At 38.6% G+C, this 22297-nt stretch overlaps 1 protein-coding gene across 2 annotated transcripts in view; it reads left to right on the forward strand.

Annotated features, from left to right (window-relative positions):
- Positions 1 to 22297, forward strand: part of CHRM2 (cholinergic receptor muscarinic 2) — a 201015-nt gene that overhangs the window by 44607 nt on the left and 134111 nt on the right. The window lies entirely within an intron of this gene.

Consider the following 22297-nt stretch of genomic DNA (forward strand, 5'->3'; position numbering starts at 1 on the left):
GTCCTTCTGCTAGTCCAGTTTGGTGGTCTGTCTGATTTAGAAAGCTTACATTATCACACAAACCAATGTTCTTGGTCTATCTTCTGCCTTGTTGCCTTTCATCGGCCATCACGTATTGATGGTGCATTATAGAAACCTGCAAGTTACTCAAATGTAATCAAGGTCTTTTTTTAAGAGCTAGGAGCAGAAAGTCTATCTCAGTGACAACTTAATCTTCCTTCCCCGTCCCTTCATTATTGTTGGTTTTTTTACGGCAGCAAAAAAGCTTAGGAATTATATTTTAACTTGATGGTATTATTGACTTGAAAAAGTCATTCATTTGGGCATTTCTAAAGTGGATCAGATTTTGGATGCCCTCCCACCCTCTGGGTTAGGAGCCTCTGGCATCTTCCTCTTCTTAAAAACATGGCTGTATAGAGGCCCCCCAAAAATTATGTTAGGTCTTTTGGAGAGGTACTTTTTGTGAGGAATTTATTTTTAATGTGGATTTTTCAATCCCTGACAGCTCCATATGTTTGTTTCACCAAGGTAAAAATGAAGAATGCCTGCTTTGTGTCTAAAAGTCCTGTTTCACCTCGGTGTCTCTGCCATGCATATTTATTTTCCAGTTCTTAAGGTGCCTAATTCGAAATGGTGAAACAACACAGATGGGTGATTTCATATTCTTTCTCATCAGTAATCCGGTGATCATCTGGAATATCAGATGAGGCTCCATTGTATTGTAATGTGCACACAAATACAGGTGCCTGAACGTAGTTTGAGAGCTGTACATTTTGTCTGTTTTACAATCCCTACCGCTTTAATGGCCATCCATGCAGGATAAAGAGACAAGGCAGAAAGAAATCAAAGTCACTGAGTTTTTTTATTTTAAAAAAAGATGATAAAAGTTCCCACATCCTAACATCGCTGCCACCAGTTAGTGATTAACAACATTTTTCTGCTTGAGTTAGAATGCAATCCACCCATTTCTGAAGTGTCATAAAACAATGGCAGCATAACCCAAGGCCTGTCTCAATTGTGTCACTGCTGAATGGTATTCTCCTGATCTATTTTTGAGCCATCTGTTATCATTTAGAGATTGAGATTGAGATGCTTTATTTGTATGCCACCCTTTTCCCTGGGGGGACTCAGGGCGGCTCACAGCTCAAGGGGAGGGAGGACAAACGAGTCACAAACATAAAAACGATACATCATTAAAAACACAACAGTCATACAATTCGAGTGGGCTTGAAATCTTTAGCCCCAGGCCTGTTGGGACAGCCAGGACTTAAGGGCTACGCGGAAGGCCTGGAGGGTGGTGAGGGTACGAATCTCCACGGGGAGTTCATTCCAGAGGGTCGGAGCAGCCACCGAGAAGGCTCTCCTCCGGGTAGTTGCCAGCCGACATTGGCCGGCTGATGGAATTCGGAGGAGGCCTAATCTATGGGATCGTATCAGCCTAGTGGAGGTAATTGGCAGTAGGCGGTCTCTCAATTTAAATGGTTACCATATTTTTCGGATTATAAGATGCACCGGACTATAAGATGCACCTAAATTTACAGGAGGAAAACAAGAAAAAAATAGTCATTGGCCCTTCACGCATCACATTTTCTCCCTCCCCTGGCCCCCAGAAGCACTCTGCAGTACTCCACATGTTTTTGCCAAAACTGGGCCTGTTTTCACCAGAAACAGGTCCATTTTTGGTCTCCCAAGCCCTCCGCATGTCACATTTTTGCCCTCCCAACCCCCCAGAAGCATTATGCAGTGCATGGTCTGTTTTTGCCAAAAAAATGGCCTGTTCTTGGCCTGTGGAGTGCTTCTGGGGGCCTGGGAGCGCAAAAATGTGATGTGCATAGGGCTTGGGGGCTTTTTAGCTGAAATGGGCCATGTGGAGCATTGCAGAGTGCTTCTGGGGGCTGGAGAGGGTGAAAACATGAGACATGAAGGGTTTGGGAGGTCAAAATTGGCTGTATTCAGTCTATACGACAGACCTACATTTTCACCCACTTTTTTTTAGGGGGGGGGAAGGTGCGTCTTATGCTCTGAAAAATACGGTAATGATGTCTGCATTTGTTGCCCTTTCTCTTCACCCATGACCAATTAGTAGGGAAAATATCCACTAGTCCAGGGTGTCAAACTGGTGGCCCATCACAAGCAGGCCACACCCACCCCAGCTCCATGAAGAGGAAAAGCAACATGATACGTCACGTGACAGCAACGTGATGCTGCAAGTTTGACACCTGTGCCTGTGCACCAGTCTAAGCACTGAAACAGGAATTGAGTGGAGTTGCCTTTGGGACTCTGACTGGACACCCCTAATTTATGTTTTTCCTTGCTAGATTGTATTCCTCTTTTTTTTCATGAGCTCCAGACGATGTTTTAATTCTCAATAGCCTCTAGAATTATCTGAGGTTTGAGATACAGTTATGTGGCTGATGGTAGACAACAACCTGGATCCTTCTTGCCTTGATCCAGCAGCTAAATTATTACACAAATCTGATTTGCGGTTAGCTGCCCCACCTCTCATATTCAGTTTGGGCATCTCCCATATGGAAAAAAAAAAGTGAAATGCATATAGTTCTTCACTTACAACAGTCCATTTCGTTCAAAATACAAGCAGTGAAAAAAAAAATGATTCATGGCCGTTTTTCACACTTATGACCGTGTGATGACAGTATCTCCATGGTCGCATGATCAAAATTCAGGTGCTTGGCAACTGATTCACATTTATGACGGTTGCAGAGTCCCAGGGTTACGTAGTTACCTTTTCCGACCTTCTGACAAGCAAAGTCAATGGGGAAGCTGTTATTAACTTAACAGTTACAATCAGTCAATTAACTACAGTGGTAAGAAAGGTCGTAATATGGGGCAAAACACACGGTGGTGCAGTGGTTGGAGTGCAGTACTGCAGGCTACTTCTGTTGCCTGCCGGCTGCCTGAAATTCAGAAGTTCAAATCTCACCAGGCTCAAGGTTGACTCCACCTTCCATCCATCCGAGGTGGGTAAAATGAGGACCCAGATTGTTGTGTAAGCTGCTTAGAGAGGGCTGTAAAGCGGTATATAAGTCTAAGTGCTATTGCTATTAACAAATGTTTTGCTTAGCAGCATTTTTGGGCTCAATTGTGGTCATAAGTCAAGGACTATCTGTACTAAAAACATTTGAGAAGAAATTAGCCAAGAGAGGAAGGACATCAGTCTTGTCTGATTGTCATAGCAACTAGAGCTGATAAACTATTATAACTGAAATTAACTAGCTGTTGGTGATCTGATCTCTAACTTTATGGTGAGGAAGGTGGAAGTGTTTAAAGCTGGTCAGTAAGAAAAGAAACTTGGTTCCATATCCTTTGATTTGTTTTGAAAGCTGAAATGAGGAAAATTGACTGCTGCATCTAACTCTTGACGATACATTTCAGAAAACTTACAATGGAATACAGGGAGTGGCTGCTTTAAACAACACTCATTTGCAATTACAATAGTGATCAGAAAGTAACTTTGTGACCAATGACACATTTAAAACCTTTGCAGTGTCTCCTCTCAGTCACATGTTTGCAATTGCTGTCAGTTTTAGCATGAATTATCCTGTGCCTGACCCATTTTTCTCCTTCCCCTTACAAGAGATCCTTTCCTGAGCTATTTTTTTCTCAGCAACTCTTCCCTAAAAAGTGCTAATCCAAGCTCAACTCTGCGACCTTAATTCCTCCACTAGAATTCTTTGCTGGTTCCTGCTGCTGCCTGACACTGACAAGACCCTAATCAGTTTCACATTAAAGGCTTTGGTGTTCTTCCTTAAGTAGCTGGGAGTCATGAATGAGCTAGGCAAACTGCAGGTCTTAGCACATCCTTTTGATGTGTATTCCCCATTGTGTTTTTGCTTACTCTCTTGTAATCCCTTCCTCTGCGATGAATATAACTGCAAACATGAATTCCCTTGTTAATAATTATCCTAGCAGTGGGATGAGCATTCCTAAGTGTGGGGTAGTAGGGAAAAAGCACTATAAGATTTGCTCTTATATCTGAGTCACATTTTGGAAATGTCCCCCGTATTTGGGTTCATCCATAGCCATTGGGGCTGTGTCCTTTTGATGCTGTTAAGCAGGGGTGTCAAACTCACACCATCACATCGTCATCACATGACGTATCACAACTTTCCCCCCCTTTGCTAAACTGGGGGTGGGCGTGGCCAGCACATGAGAAATCTGGCCCGCGGGCCATAAGTTTGACACCCGCGCTGTAAAGCAAAGGAAAGCTGAAGTAAAATCATAGGTACACTAGCAATCCTGTGAAATTTCACTTCGTGTTCATTGAATGACCAAGTTGGGGGTCCCAGTTGTAGTTATTAAATGAAACTACCTGCACTGCACCCATGAGCAACTGTAATGTTATGGAAAAGCTTAGTGATGTCCAGGCATGATTCTGCTGTGTGAAAATGTACGTGGGGAGATGGTTTCAATCACCTTGCCAGTATTATTTACATCTGTTAGGTTGTCTACTTAATCATCATTTGACCTTCCTCTAGCCTTTTTTTTTTTTTTTGAAGGATCTCAGATATCAGAAGGCACTGATGCTCCTGCATTTTAAAAAAGAAGGAAAGAAAAAGAAAATGAGGTGGTATTTAAAAGGCTGACACTATAAAAACACTTTTCTTCTGTGGAAAATATTGGAGTCAAAGCACCTCTTAAGCAATTAGCAAAGGATATTGAATTGTTTTCTGAAATCACTCCTTTTTTCTTTAGTCTATCCAACAGCTTTAGTAGCGAATGTATTATCCAGTTCAGAACAGAAGTGGATTCTCTCAGCCAGTTTATTAAACTATTATTTATAGCTTGGAGCTTTATATTTTGTCCAGTGCTTACCTTGCTTTTCTAGCAAATGGATCATGATTTTTGGGGGGTGGGTGGGTGGGTGGATTATGAGACTTGCATATATGAACATATCAAAAATGTTCTTTCCCTTTCCCCATGACCTACTCATTGTGAGTAGGAGGACAATAGGAAAAAAAGAAGTATGTGTAGTATCACATTGCAAATTGGCTGGTTAGCTTCAGGTTACGAATTTGGGTTCGTCACAAAGTAGAACAACGTGTCTGGGGGTTTCTTCATACATCAGGTGTAAGAAATGCACAGGGGTTTAGTTCAAATTTGATCCTTTTTGATGAAAGACATTACAAGAAGCACCAGGTAGTTTGAAACTTGGACTCTCTTGAGTCTCAACCTCTCGGAAAACATTCTCTTGCAATGCATAGCTTGCTTCCTGGGCTTCCATACTATTGAATCACAACTAAGTTTATGAGACCAATTTTGGGTCCTGCAATTTATCTATTGTTTGTATGGTTGTCTCATATTAGTTGATAAAGACAGGCTTTTTTGCTCAGTGAAGTTCAGGAGATGTTCTGTCATTTTCTTTAATATCTGAACATCTAAAGACAGCAGTTGGATTATTCTGAATACGTATCCTAAATATTCACACATTCATATGGGTTGTAACTTTTGGCTGTATCGTTTGTAGATTTATAATATGACATTTGTACATTTTATAAAGCACCATATTGCTTCAGCCTTTCAGGGAAAAATAAATTAGTCAGTCGTGTATCATATCATACGATCATTTTTCAATGTATTTTTTACAATATTTTTATTTATACGTTTTCCTTAATGTACATAAGTATTCAATAAACAGTGTATTGTCTGGATCATTGTACATATAAATAATAACAATAACAACAATAATCTTTACTTGCCGGTATATATAGAAATATTCTTCCCACTTCTAATTTCTACTTTTATTATTTAACCATTGGTAAAACCAATTCCAAGTTAGAAAAATATTCTGTGTCTTTATCCTTTATCTTTAAAGTTAACCTATCTATTTCAGCACACTCTAATATTTTTTTAATTATATTTTCATGAGGAGTTTCCTCATTTTTCCAATGTTGTGCAAATACAATTCTTACTACCGTCAAAATGTGTAATATTAAATGTACATTCCCTTTGTTCTATTTTTCTGGCAAAATACCTAACAAAAATATTTCTGGCTTTAAATCTCTATGTTGCTTTGTCATTTTTTTCTAACCATGTATGTATTTTCATCCAAAATTTGTTTGCCTTTGAGCAAGTCCACCACATATGATAATATGACCCTGGCACCTGGTTGCATTTCCAGCATTTTTGGACATGTTTTTAGACATCTTCGCTAGCCTTGCCAGTTTGAAATGCCACCCGTAGAATATTTTATACAGGTTTTCTGTGTATGTAGTTGCCGTTATCAATTTATAGTTTCTATCCCAATTTTTTTGCCATTTATCTAATTCTATAGTATATCCCAAAAAAATGTTAACATTGTTTATTTCACTTGTTCATCTTCCATTTTAAGACTTAATAAATAACTATATATTTTCTTTATTAGATTTTCATCCACGCCTAATAGTATCTGATCAAGTATTGTTGGCTCTTTATAGAAACCATATATCTTTTTTTATGTTTTCAAGGTGCTACGTGATACTGTTAGTAGAATAAGATAGATGTTGTTTTGCTAGACCAAAATAACTCACAGTTATAGCTTTTCCTCACCACATTTCAATTGTTTAAAGAATCCCAGCACATACTGTTTTGTCTGTGATGGCCCAGGTGCTTGGAACAAAAAGTAAGATAAAATTGATTTGCTTTCCTCTATATCCACCTTTATAGAATTACCATCTAATTAACTTGGGCATTTCTGGGGTCTTCGTTTCCCAGGTTGATGTTTTCAATTGCTGGGCTGTTTCTCCAAAGCAAAACAACACAGAATTTCAATCATAGACCATAATTGGTCTATGGTAGTTTCAATACCCTTATAGGATTATTTTAGGGTAACTAACAGAACACCTCCTAACTAAGTATTTGGGTTGGCACAAAAGTGTATTTTAGCTGTTTAGTTCACTGATATATTCAGGAAAGAAGCTAAAATAAGCTCTTTTCTGGGAAATTATCACCAGAAAATATTGAATTTGCTGTGGAACAGTGTCCCATTGAAGTGAGGTCAGCTCAGAGGTGGGTTGCAGGTGGTACACCCAAGTATGGGCATACTGGTGCCTTCCCAGAGCACTGGGTACCATTCCAGTATGGTGCTCCGGAGGGCCCACCTGCTCGCCCACTGTCCATACCTGTATTTGAACTCTTTGGCGCTGCCGTGCACACCGTGTAAAGCACCTTCGCAATGCTCCGCCGAGTAGCTGGAGCATTGCGGAGGCTCACAGAGGCGTCGCTGGAGCGTAGGAAGCATGCACACACTGCCCGTGTGTGCGTACGTACTGCGCACATTCATGTGTTGGATGCCAGGCCCCATTGCACCATACCAGTTGCAACTGGATCCGGAACCTACCATTGGGTCAGCTCCATCTCTTTTGATATTCTGGCCTGGCTATGTCATCAGGTTTGGGGGTCTCAGACAGTGGTGGGATTCAAATTTTTTACTACTGGTTCTGTGGGCATGGCTTGATGGGCATGGTGTGACTTTCTCAGTGTGTCTTTGTGGGCATGGCAGGGGAAGGATACTGCAAAATTCCCATTCCCTCCCCACTCCTGGGGGAAGGATACTGCAAAATCCCCATTCCCTCACCACCCACTAACCTGATTTCCAGCTCTGTTCTCCTGTTCAGGGCAACAAAAGAAGATCAGCTGGGAGGCAGGGTGGGGGGCAGCCTATTTGCCAGTTCTCTGAACTACTCAAATTCCCACTACCGGTTCTCCAGAACCTGTCAGAACTGGCTGAATCCCACCTCTGGTCTCAGAGTACCGGTGCGATCTTGAGATGACTCCCTTGCTAATCGAATCTTTTGTGTGGTTTATTCTTTTTAAACATGTTAATAATGACTGGGGCTTTTTTATTTTTTATTTGACATTTTATATCTTTCTTGTATGCTATCCGGAGTCACTGCTTGTTAAATGGGTGGCCATTATGAATTTGATAAACAGATAATACCTGGCCCTTATCATTTATTTATGTTTCTTCCTTCCCCCTTTTAGGACACTGTTTTAATTAGATCACCGTATTTATTTATTTATTTATTTTGGCCTATCCTTGTAAGTAAATAAGAGCCGAGGTGGCGCAGTGGTTAGGGTGCAGTACTGCAGGCCATTTCAGCTGACTGCTATCTGCAGTTCAGCAGTTCAAATCTCACCGGCTCAAGGTTGACTCAGCCTTCCATCCTTCCGAGGTGGGTAAAATGAGGACCCAGACTGTGGGGGCAATATGCTGACTCTGTAAACCGCTTAGAGAGGGCGGAAAGCCCTATGAAGCGGTATATAAGTCTAACTGCTATTGCTATTGCTATTGCTAAATAAGAGGATATCAGCTTGCATGATGATGTTTCTGAGAATATTGGTGAATTCCGAGGGTGTAAATATTTCTCTGAGTCACAAGCAGACATTTGCCACTAACAACATAACAAAAGAGTTTTACATGAGGGCTTTGTGTGGTTATTTCCTAATGGGAACTAGATTGCTGCTTTCCTTTTGTTGGGGAATAGTGTTGTGTTGTGTTATTTTTTTTAAGAAAAAAATGTGTCAGAATAATGTTGCTGTGGATATTGCCCCATCTGAAGCATTAGTTTCACTGGCTTCTCATTGTGAAGAGCCATTTTTATATAAGCACTCATGAACTTCATAAGCACAATGTGATCTGAAGCATTTCTGAGTGGTTTTTTTAGCGTTTGAAAAATTGTAGAATTGATCAAGAGTTCACAGAAGCAAAATGTAGCAGTGGTAATAAAATCTGAAGGAAAAAAAATAGAATAATGAATAAATGAGTGACATTTGTAGAAATTAAAATTATATCCATCAAATTTTAATATAGAACTAGCTCAATCCTTTTAACATATTATTAAATCTAGCGCTACAAAGCTATCTAGAGCTCAATTTCCACACTTTTAGTGCAATTTATTATTTAAACGCAATGATCTAATTTCTAAAAACTTGATTGGATATTTCCCATGACCTGAGCTTTCATAAACTGTTACAGGTCATCCTCAACTTACAGCAGTTCATTTAGTGACAAGGCAAAGTTACAACGGCATTAGAAAAGTGACTTATGAACATTTTTCACACTTACAACCATTTTGCCATCCCCATGGTCAATGATCAAAATTCAAGTGCTTGGCAACTGTCTCATATTTATGATGGTTCCAATGTCCTGGGATCACGTGATTTTGGCGACCACCTTATGAGCAAAGTCAATGGGGAAACCAGATCCAATTAATCACTGTGTTACTAATTTATCAACTAAAGTGATTCACTTAACAATATACAATCTCTACTTTAATTGAGACTGTCCACCCTGCTGCTGGGCATCCTCTTTCTTGTGGCCAGAAAGGTCGTAAAATGGAATGAAATTCACTTAACAAATGTTTCACTTAGCAACAGAAATTTTGGGCTCAATTGTGGTTATAAATTGAAGATTACCTGTATACCTTCATTATAACGGGTAGAAACTCAGAGAGCCGAAGTGGCACAGTGGTTAAATGCAGCACTGCAGGCTACTTCAGCTGACTGCAGTTCTGCAGTTCGGCTGTTCAAATCTCACCGGCTCAGGGTTGACTCAGCCTTCCATCCTTCCGTGGTGGGTAAAATGAGGACCCGGATTGTTGTTGGGGGCAATATGCTGACTCTGTAAACTGCTTAGAGAGGGCTGAAAGCCCTATGAAGTGGTATATAAGTCTAACTGCTATTGCTTTTGCTATATGCTAAAGGCTGATGCCATACACTAAATAAATAAATAATCCTAGACTGAAAATGGGGATTCTAAAAACAACTGTATATGGAGATCAATGTTCTCGTATTTACTTTTTCTGTGCCTCAAAAGAATTCCATCCATTTACTGTTTTGTTTCTCATCTCCCGCCCTCCCAAAAAAGTGTAGACTTCTGAACACACACTCTTAACTGCTTAGTAGATTATGATTTATCTTTCATCATTGCGTCCTTGCAATGTGAGTGAATCAGAGCTCAATTCCTCCTCTCTCCTCTCTAAAATATACACATATTTTGAGGAGCTCGACCTGGGCGTATGTGTGTGCGGGGAGGGGGAGGAGATCTACTACAGATTGGAAGCAGGGGAAAAATGGGAGATCTGTAGAATGATCTCAGCTTCATTAAAAAGACCGCTGAAACAGGTTATTGCCTGTCATACAATGTTTTTATTTTGCAGAGTGATGGCTAGCAGAGGTTTTGGGCTCACAATAAAAGCAAATCTCTTCTTCTTCTTTCCTGCCTACCCCACATTTTATTTATACCTTTCATTAAGAAACAAATGATAGATTACATTCCCTCCCCTGCTGAAGGATTATTCCACTTTTCAAAGTTGTGGTTGGAGAGAAACAGCAAGAGTCTTCTAGGTTCAGGTGAAGCTCTGATTGTCCGTTTCTCCTACCATCTTCTCCTTCAATCTGGAACTGAAGGAGAAGATGGTAGGGATTATTTTAGGAATAATCTTCATGGCACCCTGTTGCAAGCCAGTTTGGAGTGTGGTTGAAAAGAGATTGACAGAAGCTGAGTCAAAAATGAATGAGGTCAATTTCAACCATCCCATTTTTCAAATATCCCCTTTTCTCAATCTTCTCGCTCTTTCTCTCAATCTCTTTGTCTCTAAGTGCTAATGGCTCTAGGCAAGTTTGGTTAATAAGGGAAAAACTGAAAGTAGAACTACTCAAATAGTGATCAAATAACCTATCCAGGTGGCTAATGGAGGACAACAGACTGCATATGCAAACTGTGTAGTTACAGTGAGATTATTTTAGCTATCTCCATAGCAATAATTTCTAAATGCTTTTATATATAAAGTGGCTGTGTGTGTGTGTGTGTGTGTGTTTGTATGTTCTAGCATAACTCTGGAACACCTTCAGCAATTTCAACCAAACTTGGTACACAGATGACTTACTCTCTGGAAACAAATACTGTCGGGTAAGACACCCCTAACACCCCTCGGGGGGGGGGGTATGTTCTGTTAAGATACAACCTGTTGTGACTTAAAATGGCTTATACTGTACTGCCTTAAAATGAATTCTACTGTACAGTGCAGTGGAGTTGCCATGGTAACAGCTTCACAATACTCCACAAGGGGGCTCCCTCTGGTAAGAGGGAAAATCCAACATTAGAAATTACGCTTCTGGGGGCACAGGGAAAACATTTTTTACTAATTTAATTGTCACCGAAATCAGGGCTCAGGGAGAAGTTGCTCTTGTAGGCTTCTCAGTACTCCACAAGGGGGCTTCCTCTGGTAAGGGGGGGAATCCAACATTTGTTGTGGACATTTTCCCCCTATAAATACCCAGGCAACACTGGGTTATCAGGTAATAGGCATATAAAACAGCCCCCCTAAACTTGCACTTTCTTAGCTTACTAGTGTATTTTAGCGGGGAGGGGGGCACTTTTTAATGATTGACCTATAACTATTATTATAAAGAAAAAATCTGTTTCAAACTACATGGGCCATGTAAGGCACTAGCTGTTGGCTTAGATATACTAGGTTTTCTTCTGAATGACACTTTCTTTAGCTTTCTTTGGCTGTAATGGTTCATACACGTAAATAAAAATGATATTATTTGATTGAAAGTATTTGAGCATCCCTTTGCCCAAGGAACTGAGAAGAGCTAAATAACTGAGGTCTCATGATGAGATCTAATGAGGGATGTGGTGTTTCAGTGGCTAAGACGCTGAGCTTGTCGATCAGAAAAGGTTGGCAGTTTGGCGGTTCAAATCCCTAGTGCCGCATAATGGAGTGAGCTCCCATTGCTTGTCCCAGCTTCTGCCAACTTAGCAGTTCGAAAGGATGTAAAAATGCAAGTGGAAAAATAGGAACCACCTTTGGTGGGAAGGTAAGAGCACTCTGTGCACCTTCGACATTTAGTCATGCTGGCCACATGACCACGGAGATGTCTTTGGACAGTGCCGGCTCTTTGGCTTTGAATTGGAGATGAGCAATGCCCCCTAGAGTCAGGAATGACTAGCACATATGTGTGAAGGGAACCTTTACCTTTACCTTTTACATGATGGTTAGGTGTCAACTAGTCGTGTGAATTGTACCCTATAAGAGAAACAATGAAAAGTGCTTTTTTGACTTTTGAGTACTCTTTGGTTCCTGGAATGTTTTATATATTAGCTGTTAATAAAGATTGCATTTTTCCAGCCATAAGTTTCAAGTCCTTTGACCTGCTGTCATTTAGTCTCTATTCCAGTTGGATTCCTATGTCCCTTTCTTGCACCATAGGGTTTCCCCATGCACATAGCACATGCATGTGTCATTGATTATGTGCCATCAAGTTGTTTTCAACTCTTAATGACTACATAAATAGGTTTTCTCCATGGTGATTATTTTCTCCTTCATCTGACGTCTTCCGATGATGTCTCCATCAGCATTGTGCCCCAGTGTCACAGTGGTGAGAATGCAGTATTGCGGCATACTTCTGCTGCCTGCAATTTGGCAGATTGAATCTCCCCAGGCTCAAGGTTGACTCAGCCTTCCATCTTTCCAAGGTGGGTAAAATGAGGACCCAGATTGTTGGGGGCAGTAAAACTGCTTAGAGTGGGCTGCAAAAGTACTGTGAAGCAGTATATAAATCTAAGTGCTATTGCTATTGCTAACTGAGTTTGTCCATCTTGCTGCTTGTTGCCCTCTTCTTCTTTTTCATGTTGCATGCATCATGCCCACATTTAAGGTCATAGAAGTATTCTAAAATTGCAAAACAAAATATTAAATATGGAAGGAACAATCTGGAATTGGATAGGATAGAGCTTAACATGTGAATTATTACTCTGAACAACTCTTAAGACATCTGGTATATACATATCACATAAACATACAGAGAGATTCTCATATAGCACTATTTACCATTCTTAGAAGACCTGGTATATACATACAATATAAACATACAGAGAGATTCTCACATGGCACTAAGTAAATTTTGTTTACCTCTTCTCTCACTTTGTCCAAAAAGTCCATCTACAATGACATTTTCATTTATCAAAACGAAGCAGCTTTTCTGTATTGTTGATTTTCTTCAGGTTGTAAACCTAGAAACATTACCATTTCTTTTTCAATCTGTCTTCCTGGCCTTTTGCTATCTTCCCAGAAGGTACCTAATTCATTTATAACGGGATGAGTTTCTGTGTATTTTGTTTCTGGAAAAATCCTCCAGTTTCAATATCAGGTAATATCAGAACTGGAAGAATTCAGTATTAACAAGATTTATCTAGTGAACAAAAGATAATTTGTTTTTGTATTTCCCATCTCTAAAACTCAACCCCAAAGATATCCATTATAGGATAGGATAGGATGGGATAAGTTTATTGGTTAAGTGTGATTGGGCACACAAGGAATTGGTCTTCAGTACATAGGTTCTTAGTGTACATAAAAGCTATAAGTGATAAATCATAAGTGATAAATCATAAGTGATAAAAAAGTGATTAAGTGATAAGTGATAAAAGAAGGCAGATGTAAGCAGAGGCTGATCTGACTTTATGTAAATTGATTTTGTTCATGTGTTCAATTCCTCTTTGCCAAATTTCCTCATTTTTAATAATAGCTAATATAGTGAAAAGATGAGAATGTTTGGGAGCAAAAGAAACCAACTAGCACATTTTCCCAGTTTACAATAACTACTGGAAATGCCTTTGCCATCCTACCTTTTTATTGCATGCCTCAGAAACCTTGCAAACTAACCCATGAAATTTAGTTACTTGTGATGTTCATAGCAATGATCATGGTTAATGGTTTTGGGATAGTCATTGTGCAATGAGTGCTGAAATTTCATAAACATCTGAATTAAGGACTCAATGCATGGATATAATTGAAAGCCAGCCAGTGTGACCTATCCTAGAAAGCATGTAAAGAAGATTAGAGAACTGGGGGCTAAAATATGAAGAAGAATTGCAGGAACTGGGTATGTCTAGTCTAGTCCAATGAAGAGAGGGACTAGGGTTGACACAATAAGTCTACCAATATCTATGGGCTGTCATAAAGAAAAGGGGGACAATCTATTCTTCAAAGCCCCTGAAGGTAGGACAAGAAGCAATGGATTGAAATTTATCAAAGAGAGCTCAAACACAGAGTTAAGGAGAAATTTCCTGACACCTAAGAACAAATAATCAGTGGAACAGCTTGTCTTCAGAAGTTATGGGAGGATTTTCAGCCTCTAATTGAAATATATATTTACACACAGCCTATGTTAAGTCTCTTAGGGTCTCCACAACTCCCTACATTACCTGTGGTCCTTACCTGAGACTCCATCTGTTTAACAACCCATGAGATTGCTTAATGACTGCAATTGGAAGTGCTGGAATTGTGGTGGTTAATGACTACAACTGGGAATGCTGGAATTGTGGCGGTTGAGTGACACATTAAGATAACATTTTGCTTATAGTTTGTTTCACTCAATGACTGAGGATTTGGTCCAACTATAGTAGTGTTGAGAATTACCTATATTCCCAGCTATTAAGAAGCTTGATTTTTGAGAATAATTCCTTTCTTCTTCAAACAATAGTGTACATTTTTTCCCCTTTCAGTTGATGCCAAAAAAAGAAAAGAAGCATTTATGGCTTCAAGTTGTGTTTTGGGTATAATGCATATATAGACATATGTGTGGGTAGATGCATATGCCTATTCCTATATGCATAAAAATATCCCAGTTTTATATCCCCAGGCAAATAATCTACATTGCTCTGAGTTTTTTCTTCTTTTGGTTAATCTGCATTCTGGAAATTCACTTTGTTGAGCCCGTGTCATTTTGACTTTTATTGGCCTTTTCTGTGCAAGCATCTTTGATTTTAAAAATGTTCCAGAGCACATTTGTTCTGCCTTCTGTTGACTGAAATTAAAACAGTAAGAACAGATAGAGTTGGACATGAAACAGGCCACCTGCAAAGAGAAGGATGGACTGGGGTAGAACATGGATTTTGGACAATAATTGTTTCTGAAACAGCTCATGTCAATTGGAAAAGGGAGGTCCTATCTTGAGGCTCGCAATCTAAAAATATAGATTTATTTATTTAGCATATGGTGATTTCACAATTAGCCAGGAGATTACAGGATTAGTACAAAGTAGTTATTTAGTTGCTGAAGAGTGCAAGTCCATTTAGTTCACATTCGCATGCTTATTCCTGGTGCAGGCGAACTATCTCTACACCAGAAGATGTGTAGCATCCTGTGGCATCATCTGGAGCCCTCTCTCACCACCCATGTCACCTTCTAGTTGGGTGTCATATCTGGACAGGTCTGACACTGGCAGAAGTCTGACTGTCTACATGAAATGCCACCAACTTTCCCATCAAAGTGGTACCTAATTATCTACTTGCAGAAGCTGAGGCAATTGACGGGAGTGCACTCTGCCACATGGTGCTAGGACTTGAACCACAGGAGCACAGACCTTCTCCAGCATCATTAAGCCACTGAGCCATAGCACCTCTTCTAAAAAGGTAGAACATACAAGGGAAAGAACAGAAAATATAGTGCGAAATGAAGCTTTTAAGGTCAGGCAGGCATAACATGCATTTCGAAGCAATTAATTATGCCTTCTAACTGCTAAAACATCTTTAGTGGCTCTCATATCATCCATTATTAATGCTAGGTTAGTGAGAACATAGTAATGATAGGCTGTTGAAAACATATTGTTCACTATTAATATGAAGCTGTTTTTTAAAAAAGAAATAGTAAAAAAGAAATTATGTTCCATCTTCCTATCACAGAGCAGGATCAAAGTGGGTGACAGCTTCAAGAAAATAAGCTTGGACTAAAAGTTCAGGAAATACTTTTTAGCAATATGAAAGTGTTAATTGGCGGAACATTCTTCCATATCAAGGGAGGTTTATTGTACTAGAGAAGTGGGATGGTTATCTCTTAGAACTGTACCAGTAGACTCTAGAGCAGATGATCTTTAAAAGTCCTTCCTTTGGGGTTCTATGAATAAACAGTGAGCAATTATGGTTTGATCACGAGTCTTGTTTTTGTTTTAACCAAGTGAGAGGGCTGGGAATGAATCAAGTCGGAGAAAACTTCTGTTAACTGTAGATGTTGCCAAATTTTTACTTCCAACATCACTCATTCATTAGCCATATTGCTCGAAGTTTCTAGAAGATGTACTTCAACAACAGATAGAGTTCCAAAGATACTATTTCCTCCAGTAGAATAACAAGGGGAAGCCCCCTCAAATATCCATCTCTCTTTTTTAAAAACAAAAACAGAGCATAGTTTTGTTTCAAAAGGATTCTAGTAATATGTAAAAATCCAGTTGTGGTCTTTTGGGAATTAACTTACGATCTGTTTTGGACTTTTGTCAAGGCTGGGTTGCTCAGGGATGCTATGTGAAATTCACCAGGTTATTTGTTATGCTACTGGTAGATTCAAATAAGGCTACTAGATTTTAATTTTCAAAAGAAGAATAGTCTGTTTGTTATGTACAATATGATGCAAAAACTATTTTGTTCCTTTTTGCATTAATGTCCTGCTTTTTCCCTGAGAGCTCAGTCTACATTATTTAGGTTTTAGTCAGCTAAAAAATTCACATGACTTCTGATAGACAAATAACCACAGTGAGTCTAAAAACATACCCTGGAAATTCTAATTTATTTCCTTCTTAATAATGACTTGGTGTACACCTATACTAAAAGTGGTCTTGGCTTCAATTATTTTCATTATTAAATGCTGTTTTTGTCTTGTTACTTACCACCCAAACTATAGACATTTTTTCTTCCTGTTTAAAGGGAAATGAGTAAAAACTGTTACTAGAAAATTGTAATTTATAATATTCTTATTTGACCAGCTTACCTATTGCCTTCTGGAAGGTCTCAACCCTCATTTATTTATTTAATGAATAGTATCTACAGAGGTCATGCAATCACTGATGTACGATATTACTAAAACTCATTGTACATAGAAAAACAAATATAAATTTAAATAAAACAATCCTCATGAATTCTTCAGACAATATTACTTCCAGCCTTAGAATTTTGGAGTTATGATCCTAATACATTTGGAAAGCATAGTCTGAGAATCATTACCATGTTATAAAATAGCCCTCCTAATACTATCCATGTTATAACTCACAATTCATTGCATTCATGAAATGCTAGTGTTTGTAGCAAGATGTTGTGAATAGGTTGCTATAACAGCTACCATTGTTTGTATGGCTTTTAAATGTATTCTAGTTTTCTCTGCCCTTTATCTTGGCTCAATTGGGAGTTCCCTGCATTCTTCTGTCTCTTCTGAGCTATGTAGTCTAATCAGGAGGTTCTTCTAGTCTGGGGAAATCTGAGAACTGAAGTCTACCCATCTTAAAGCTGCCAAGGTTGAGAAAGACTGTTTGAAGCCATCCTGATGCCATTAGCTGTATATGGGGAATGGAAAAGTTATATTCAAGTTCGCTGGAGGAAGAATTGTTCTGAATTCTTAGATGTTTAAAAAAGAAACAAAGGAGGAAAAATGAGCTGAAGCCTTTCTCTAAAAAATTTACATTTTTCCCTACTAAATTACAATGGCTTTCACTTAATTTTGAATGTTAGGTTGCAATTCAGCATGTATTTTCTTAGGATGTTATTTTTGATACATCCTATAGGTATGGTATGCATTATATTATAAAATGTGCAAATTTATTTATTTATTTATTTGTCAAATTGATATAACCACCCATCTCACAGAAAGTGACTCTGGGTGGTGTAAAGCTATCAATAAAAACCATAATATAAAAGCAATTGTTATAAAAACAGTCAATATAAACATATAGACAATCATTATTAAAAAATAAAATGTATTACAGCTTTAATGATTTGATAGTTATTTAATCAGTAAATAATTTAAGATTGACTGATTGAATTAATAATTATTGTAGCTATTAAGAGATCACACTCTAATTTGAAGGGAGAAAATATTAAATACATGATATTAAATTTGAATTAAATATAAACATGAATGCAACCAAATTAGCTTTTTGTCCTAGCTATTCTTTTAGTAGGACCCGTAGCCTCCTATCAAAGGTTTAGAAGTTTCCAAACAATAAGTGTGATTGACAAAGCTTTGCTCTTTCTCCTTATACAGATGTCCCAAAATAGTTCATCATTGGCTTGTCTAGGATCCACTATCCCAGCTATAATCTAGAGTGATTGTCTAAACGGAGAATTACTGTTTCACAGGCCATCAAAATATCACTGTTTAATGGACTCATTGAGTATTGAGCTAAAAGACAATCTCTTAGGCCTTTATGGTGTATATCCTATTAAACTCAGAGGAATGATAGGAATAGCACTTATATACTGCTTCATAGTGCTTCACATCCCTCTCTAAGTGGTTTCACAGAGTCAGCATATTGCCCTCAGCAATCTGGATACTCATGTTACCGACCTCAGAAGGATGGAAGGCTGAGTCAACTTTGATGAGATGGAGATCAGACTCCTGACAGTGAGCTGACTTAGCCTTCAATACTGCATTCTAACCATTGCCCCACCTCAGGTCCTTCTCTATTGATCTTCTCTTTTCTTTTCACAATACCCATTTATACTGAAGTTATTAAAATTCTAAAGAAAGCTCAAATTGACAGCCAAATAATACGTAAATTAAGAATGGCTAATCAATCTATATTTAGTCATATCACTTTCACATGAGTATACTAAACAAATCTGTTCTCTTCCAGTTTGCCCATTTTAACATGATGCAGAAATATTGATGTATGGATAGCTAAATTCTCATCTGAGTGGTGTGAATGAGATCAGATCACATTGGCAATACTCCTATTTGTGAGGGGGAGGCCGAAACCTACTGCTGTGTGAAAAATAACCGTGGAACTGTGCTATCATCTGGGCACATTTGAGTAGCCCGTTCCCATCATAGCTGCCAGCACATGAATGAGATGTCCTATTTCATTTTTCTTCCCATCTGTCTTTCCCTCAGTGATGTGCAATTCTAAAAGCAAGAATTGTCTGATTTTTATTATGGATGCATGGCATTCTTACATTGTGCTTTTGGAAAGTAATTGTGAGGTGGAAGATAATCTTAAGCAATCACACAGTTGTGTTCAGGGAACGCTAAGATCTACAGGTATAATAAGCAAGTGATACTATACTGTTTCATAACTTCTGACATCCCTACAATGCATTACCCAATGCATTGCACTGGTTATCCCAAATGTAAACACTATATTTGACAGCTAATCCTTCTTATACCTGTATAAAGCCATTTCTTTCAGACCAGTTTCAGCACTCATATGCTTATCATTCCTTTAGGCTACATTTAAGTTTCACAACTTTTGTTTTTCCAAAACAAGGTGTGAGTGTTTTAATTAGTAGTCACTAAAGCCTATGAAAGAGCACTTTCTACTCATCAGTTAGAAGCTGTCTGAAGATAGATAGATAGATATAGATAGATGATAGATAGATAGATAGATAGATAGATAGATAGATAGATAGATGATAGAAAAAAAGAAAGAATTCTTTATTGGTCAAGTGTGATTGGACACACAAGGAATTTGTCTTGTACATAAAAAGCATACATAAAAAGAAAAGATACATTCATCACGAATCATAAGGTACAACACTTAATGATAATTATAGGGTACAAATAAGCAGTGAAATCATACTAGGAAACAATCAATATAAATCATAAGGATACAAGCAACGAAGTTACAGTAGTACAGTCATAAGTGGGAGGAGATGGGTGATAGGAATGATGAGAAGGTTAATAGTAATGCAAACTTAGTGAATAGTTTGACAGTGTTGTGGGAATCATTTGTTTAGCAGAGTGATGGCATTAGGGAAAAACTGTCCTTGTGTCTAGTTGTTCTGGTGTGCAGTGCTCTATAGTGTCGTTTTGAGAGTAGGAGTTGAAACAATTTATGTCCAGGATACGAGGGGTCTGTAAATATTTTCACTGCCCTCTTTTTGACTCATGCAGTGTACAGGTCCTCAATGGAAGGCAGGTTGGTTTTTAGTAATTGGTTTTTTTTTTTTGTTTTTTTTTGCAGTTCTAATTGTCCTCTGAAGTCTGTGTATGTCTTGTTGGGTTGCAGAACCAAACAAGACAGTTATAGAGGTGCAGATGACAGACTCAATAATTCCTCGGTAAAACTGTATCAGCAGATCCCTGGGCAGTTTGAGTTGGCACAGAAAGAACATTCTTTGTTGTGCTTTTTTGATGATATTTTTGAAGTTAGGTGTCCATTTTAGGTCTTGAGATATTATAGAACCTAGAAATGTGAAGGTCTTTCAATTTGAAGCTGACTAGGTTCATATATTGTGCCTTTATGTTGTTCAGTTCAGTGCAGTCAACCTGTGGTCCGTAGACCCCTGGGAGAACCACAATGTCATCATAGGGGGCCTATGAAGGCTTGAAGAAATATTATGATTTAAATCTTGAGTTAAGTCTTGGTGGTCCATGACCATGGTCTGTGCATACAAAAGGTATTTAAAGGAGGTCCATGGTGAAGAAAAAAAGTTGAGAGCCACTGGTTTAGTGTGTAGCCATTGTAGAGCATAGTTTATTTCTTAGTGTGATATGTGAACCCCCAAATCAAAAAATGTCATGGTGAACAAGCCATGGTTAAACAAAGACTATGTCAACCAGCTCCAAAATATTGTCCTTACAGATGGGCAGCATGTCTCCATAAAATTAAGTGATTTTTTTTTCTTGAGCCCTATCAAGTTCTTCTCTGCACTACAAATATGATATTTGTAGGGAAGAGTCAGTACATCAAGGCAGGAAATGCGTAAATTATGAGAGAATGGCTTACGAGCAGACTATGCAATATTTTGGAAAATATTCGCAGTCTCTTGGATCATTTGGACCACCCTGAAGTTCTTGCTGTTGTTTTCGTTGCACCACTGAAATCTCTGCAATGCAGTGTTCTAGTCAAACAACACATCCTTGCAGTAACACTTGGTGAGGTACAGCTTTTGGAAATATGTTTCAGCTGAGTTGTCTTTATTTTTGTCCCAGGGCATATATAGTGCTCACTGGAGATTATGCTTAGACAGATTTTATTTTCATATTTCTCTTTTTATTGTGTGTGTGTGTGTGTGTGTGTGTGTATGTGTGTTTTAAGGAATCTCTTGACTTCTCTCTTGACATTCGATAGGATGTCCTGTCAAATGTGCTAAGTTGCACATGCTGTTCTCACGGGACACAAACCAAATCTCTCTGGCTGCAGTGCCAATTTTAGGTTCTGACATTTGTGATCTTGTGCTTAATATACCCATAACACAGTCAAATTGGCAAAAGAAATCACCTCCGACCTGGCCTTGCTCTTATTTGTCACGCAAAACTACCACTTTGCATCCTTTCTTTGCTCATTAAAAACATTAGCTCCTTCCCCACCAATAAGTAAACAATCAGCTTTATTTTTGACAAGGTCCCTTGAAGCAAAGTTTCTTTAGTCAGCTTCTGATAGAGGGAAACACCACATGAATTAGTTTTAGCACTTGTTTTAAGAAAATAGAAAGAAAATCTCTTTCATAAAATGTGGATGAGGGCATTCAAATTAACAAATGTATGAACTCTGGGAAACTGTTTTTCTGGAGGTTTGCAGAAATATTTTAGAAAGATAAAGAGCACATTTGCACAGAAGTACTTTGCTTTGATTGTATTACAATTTAGGTTCATAAACATATACTTAAGACAATAATCTCTTCTGATTGCTTAGGTTTTTAACATAGTTTGGGGAAGGTAATTACATAGTAAAGCTGAACATGTTAGATTAAATTTCTCAACAATTCCCCAACTGCTGCATCTTCAATTACAAATGCAGCAACCAAAAGCTCGAAATTTGTTTATGTTGATTTTCCCTCTGAAGTGGCAATTCTGCAGACTTTGTAGATGGTGAAAAACAGGAATGCTTGCTTTTTAAGCACCCACAATTAAATACCTACACACACACACACACACACACACACACACACACACACACACACACACACACACTTCAAATCTTTTGAGCATTTGCCATATTTTGACAATATTACCCGCAATGTGCTAAAAGTGACAGGGTTTTTTTTGTTTTGTTTTGTTTTACTATTTTTACACTTACTATGCAGAGGAGGTATTCAGCAGATTCTGACCAGTTCTGGAGAACCAGTAGCGGAAATTTTGAATAGTTTGGATAATTGGTAAATACCACCTCTGACTGGCCCCGCCCCCATCTATTATCTACCTCCCGAGTCCCAGCTGATTGGGAGGGAATGGGGATTTTGCACTAATCTTCTCCTGTCATGCCCACCAAGCCACACCCACCAAGCCATGCCATGCCCACCAAGCCACACCTACCAAGCCATGCCATGCCCACCAAGCTACACCCACAGAACTGATAGTAAAAGTTT

This window comes from Thamnophis sirtalis, unplaced genomic scaffold (assembly GCF_051295495.1).
Source record: "Thamnophis sirtalis isolate CommonGarterSnake01/CBP01778 unplaced genomic scaffold, rThaSir2_p1.2 scaffold_9, whole genome shotgun sequence".
Taxonomy (NCBI): domain Eukaryota; kingdom Metazoa; phylum Chordata; class Lepidosauria; order Squamata; family Natricidae; genus Thamnophis; species Thamnophis sirtalis.